Source organism: Thunnus albacares, chromosome 5 (genome assembly GCF_914725855.1).
Source record: "Thunnus albacares chromosome 5, fThuAlb1.1, whole genome shotgun sequence".
NCBI lineage: Eukaryota > Metazoa > Chordata > Actinopteri > Scombriformes > Scombridae > Thunnus > Thunnus albacares.
This window is the reverse complement of record NC_058110.1, coordinates 4,359,236-4,364,419: the sequence shown is the minus strand read 5'-3', so window position 1 is coordinate 4,364,419 and position 5,184 is coordinate 4,359,236. Positions and strand designations below refer to the sequence as shown.

Genomic DNA, 5,184 nt, shown 5'->3' with positions numbered 1-5,184 from the left:
ATCAACATGAATTTTAGCTGTTAACCCATGAATTATGATGTTTTAACTTTTAGTTATAAATGAACTTATCCATCAGTTTCATCATACAAGGTATCTCAATATAACTACACACACACTATCAAAATAAACATCATACCTTACTTCTTCTAAATTATCAGAGCAATAATATTCAGTTTTTCAGACTTGCTTGCCTGGTGCATATGCCAAAAAAAAGTTTCTAGCTTCTGGGTTTGCTTCTGCATTGTGCAGCCCACTGAATATGCGCAGTAGTCTTTTCCGGTCCATAGACTTTACATTATGATGATGTCATGGATTTTTAAATCGATTTTCTCGGCTCAAGGAAAGTTTTACAAACATAAAACCTCCATGGAGCAAAAGTTCATAATAGAAAGAGTCATAATTAATGTTGTTTGCAGGGGGATTTTTTGCTGCAATACCACGAGTGGCCACTGGGGAAAATTGGCTGCAAGGCAGAGCAGCAGTGCCCTATCCAGCTCTTATTACATGTGTGTGTGTGTATATACACTTCCTTACACATTACACAGTGTGCTGTGTCTGTGTTATGGGTGTATAAATAGGTAGAGGTCTGTCTGGCCTAACCTCGCACCTCATTTCGCACTGATGGGAGGACATTCACCAAGTGATGCTTGTGCCTCTGTGGATTCAAGCATAGGCTGGTGAACCATGGTTGCAGGCGGCGCATGTGCAGGAGCAACAGTGGAATGACTGGATGGCCCACCACCATGAGCCCCAATGCCTGCATGACAAAGTTGTCACTGCCACTGCCACTCCCTGCTGCAGTCGGAGGACTGCCAGCTGTCTGGGTTACGACAGAAGAGCCTGCAGCCTTTGCCGAATCGAGCACGGCTGCCAGATATTACACCTACTGACGTGGCTGGGGGCGCGGTTTTTTCCAGTTGATGGCAAAAGCTAATTGGGGTAGGTGTAGCACCAACCTGGCTGTGTGGAAAATGGTCCATTCTCTGGACCTGGCCATGACAATGAGGTCATCTAAGTAGAAAACCCTCATGCCATGGTCGCACAGCAGTTGCAGTGCCACGTCCACACACATGCTGAATGTGCAGGGAGCCAGGGAGTAGCCGAAGAGTAGCCTGGGCTATCCCTTGGAAGGCAAAAATGCAGGAACTTCCAAGTGGGGACGCAAGAGAGCTGCAAGGGCCTCTTCCAGGGGGGTCAGTGGCCCTGCACTCTCAGGAAGGATACCAGTCCCACCACTGGTGACTTCGTTTTCAGCAGCTCCCTCCAGGACACTTTAACGCACTGCCAGATATCTGGTAGAGGAGGCGAAACGAAGGCGCATGGCCTGACACGCTCTGCTGCCATGGCCATGACTTTCAGGAAATCCTGGCGAACAGACGTCGGCTGCAGATTTCCGAAGGTCAGCAAAGTTGCCGAGACAGATGAGAAGTTGTTGTCATCATCCATTGGAGAAGCCACTTGGAGTGTCTCAGCCAAGGCATTCGACAGTGGTGGTATTTCATCCAGCTGCAGAGATCTATCTCGAGCTCCCGCTCGCTCTCATCACAGTGGAGTGAGGCATCACATCATCAAAATGTTCCCATCGCTTCTGGCATAGATCGGGAGGAAGCATGGCAATGAGACACAGGACACAACAGGCAGGAACGAGCAGGTACTGGTGATTCCATCCCTGGAGAAGAGAGATCAGTGAGTTGATTTGCAGACGCTGAAGAAAAGAGAATAGTCAAGTGACAGCGCGATGCTGTTTATATAGGGTGCAGGACGCATGTAATCGGTAAGCGCATCCTTACTGGCTGGCTACGTACATGCAAATTTCAATGAGCGATTACCGAGTGTGATTGGAGAGGAGTATTACCCATAGAGTCCAGTAGAGGGCAGAGCCTGTGTGAGCTAGAACTCATTCACATGTTCATCTTATTGGGCCTCAAACCACGAGGTCACACAGAGAAGGCCTACATGTAACCTGTGAAGCCTGACCACGGTGCTTTTTCCTTTGCTTCCCCTGAGACAAAGGAATAGCGCCAAAATGCTGCTTACAGACAATGGGAGTCCATTGCAAACTCCATTTCCAGGGATGCTTTGTGATTTTCACACCTCAGCAGGGAACAGTCAACATATAGTCTCTCATTGGCGGAGATGCTCCTACACAGCGGAGCATCCTGATGACGCAGCCATGACATCACCGCCCCTTTAAAAATTGAGCATGCCCTGAAAAATACACCTTCACTGTGAACTGAGCCGGGAGAAACACCGTCCTCCTGTGAGTCAGCTTCACTAATGTAGGTACCCCACGCACATGTTTTTCCCCTCACTGAACACTCCCCTTGCTGGAAGAGATGAGACTTCGCCCGTGTTCCCCCGAACACATTCCTGGATCCAAGAGAGACCGCTGCTTCAACCAGCGTCTTCAAATTCCCTTGAGAAGGAAGAAATAGAGTTTCTTCAGGAAGATGTGGAACTTCTCTCCCCCGCTCTTCTTCACCGAGTTAACTCTGCTGTTCTCTCTGCCACACCACCGAGAATCAGCCAGCTGCCGTTAAACGTTCGCCGACCGTGCGAGAATGGCCACCGTCTGAATCCGAGCCGAGGACAGAACCGGACAGAAAGACAGACTTCACACACACCCTGCTCACCCTCTGAAGCGATCAAGTAAGAGGCATAAGTCTGGTTCATTTCAGCATCAGTGCTGTTGTTTAGCATTTAGCTTTTTAGCTTTATTGCTATTGTTTCTTGTTGTGTGGGTTGACGGACCGCCGAATCCATTTTTCCTGCTTAGTATTTTAAGTTTGCTGCCTGTTTAGTTGTGTTCACCAAACTAGACTGTTTTGTGTTTGTCCTGCCCGGGACTACCGTTGTGTTTGTGCCATCGTGAGTGAGAAAGTAAGTTGCTTTGTCGATCAGAAACCAGACAACATGCGTTACAGATTGCCGTCCATACGTGTGCTGACTGTGCTCTCTGTGGACAAAGGAACCGCTTTCTCTCCTTCTTCCTTCTCTTTTGACTAACACATACATGTGTGCACACACACACACACACACGCACCAACATGCACATCTGATGGTCAGATAATGTCGGACAAAGCTTTTCTTTGTCGTTCCTTATCTGCCATCAGACACGTGTGCTTTTCACAGAATTGGGTGAGTGCAAGATGCCGACCACCAGGCGGCGCCATCTTGCTATTGTCTAACCGAGACACCGCCGTACTTTCACCATTCGGGTCTCGTGTGACATGACTTCCTCCCAGAGTCACGTCCGCATCGCAGACCGACGACGTCATCACGTCAGGCCCCGTCGCCATCTTGGCACACACACACTTACACCCACTCACATACATTGACACACACACACACATGCATTCCCCTGCATGTGTTCAACCCTGTACATAGCTGGTGTGTTTTGTTTGGTAGAATTAGATTTTAGAGTAGTTGTTTATTGAATGACGCATTTGTTAACTTTGTTAATTTTGCTAAGTTTAATAAACACTATTATATCTTTAAAGAGCAGTTATTTTGTCATTATTGTGTCTAATATATTGTTAAAAGTGGCTGATTGAAGGAGTCAGAGCTTGAATCCATCCTTCTTTGTTCACCCTTGAATGTTGATATCTCTCAGATATTAACATTCTAGATGAACTCCTTTTATGAGACTACCCTGTTTGGTTATTGGTCCCGGTTTCCGGGTGGTACCCCGTATTTGTTAATTCATATTAATAATTCTATAAATTGTTATAATTGATTAATTATCATTGATAATTGATAATTATTGCAAGTAATCCACTGTGCTCCTTACAGATCCAACAGTTGGTGCCTGAACTATTGATTAATATTAATTCATAATTATCTATGATAATTACAAATTATTGCTAATAACCAAACACTTTCCTGCACGTCCCAACAACCTTTATCTGGAAAAATGAATGTGTCTTCATGATATTAAACCACTGAAACAGTTCCTACTGAATCTGAAAAACTACTACTTGTTGAAAGGGTGAACTAAGTGACAAGTGCTATAAGGGTACATATATGGATCTGCTTCTGTCATTTTGTTATTAAATAAAATTTATGACAAAGAAACATTACAAAATTTAAAGAAATACTCCTATGAAAACCTTTGTTTTGGTATCAAAGACCTTGTGAGCTTGAAAGGTAGCTTGTAAATGTGTCACGAATCTCAGGCAGAACCCAAAGGCAGATGCTGGACCGGCAGGTAGGTGAAAAAAAAGTATTTTATTTAGACAATTAACAGGTACAGTGAGATGAAGACAGGCCAGGGTATTGGCTGAGAAGGGTATCCAGGGAAGAAGGCTTGGCAGAGGGTATCCTGAGAATGAGAGCTGGCAGGTGAGGTGAGTAGGCAGACAGATATTCCTGGAGACAAGGAGAACAGGTGTAAATCTTCATGTTCACAGGCAGACAGGCAAACAAACCGTGTATGGCACAACAATCTGGCACTGATTGGCTGTTGGTGTAGGTTTCTTGTAGTGAAGAGGAGATAACTTGATGGCAGACAGGTGTGCTGACTGCAGATAACAGGCAGGTGCGCAGCAAGAGGGAGGGCGAAAGAGAGAGAGAGAGAGAGAGAGAGAGAGAGAGAGAGAGAGAGAGAGAGAGAGAGGACAAAGGGGGAAGGGAACAAGCAAACAGACCAAACGAAAACACACCAAGCACACCTCACTCAAACTAAAGGCTGAAAATAACAAAAACACACTCACATACATAAAACAAGCAGGCATCACAGGCAGGAGGGGTCATGACAAAATGTTTGTAAGGATTTTTTGTTACAATGGATGCCAATAGTTTTTCAAATTTCCATAGAAACTTCGAAAAGCATGATCCACTTCTGAATTGACAGTGGATGAGGGGTATTCAAAACATAGGTTTTTGCTGAGCATTCCTTTTTATATGGTTTTATTGCCTCATCTACCTCACCAAACAATTTGTACTGTTTGTGATTGTTTATTTTAAATAAGTTTTTCACCTGCATGGTGGAGTGGCTGACAGTTTTGCTGGAGAAACCATCAACAGAAAGGACATGGGGCACCCCAAACATTACCAGTTTCTCATTTTGGACAATGTGCAATTTGTTACCCATGTACTCTGCAATGTATGGCACTGGATTTAAGTTTCTTGATCTCTGATGAATAAATAAGCAAGAACAATTACTTTCCTCAGGGTATTGTCACA

At 45.0% G+C, this 5,184-nt stretch overlaps 1 long non-coding RNA gene across 1 annotated transcript; it reads right to left on the bottom strand.

The window, feature by feature from the left end:
• Window positions 1-4,208: 4,208 nt before the first annotated feature.
• On the bottom strand, window positions 4,209-4,527 carry LOC122981688. Its single transcript, XR_006403292.1, has 2 exons — window positions 4,428-4,527; window positions 4,209-4,368 (listed from the first exon to the last, which is right to left on the bottom strand). It is a non-coding gene; the product is annotated as an uncharacterized LOC122981688 (long non-coding RNA).
• Between the last annotated feature and the right edge of the window lie 657 nt (window positions 4,528-5,184).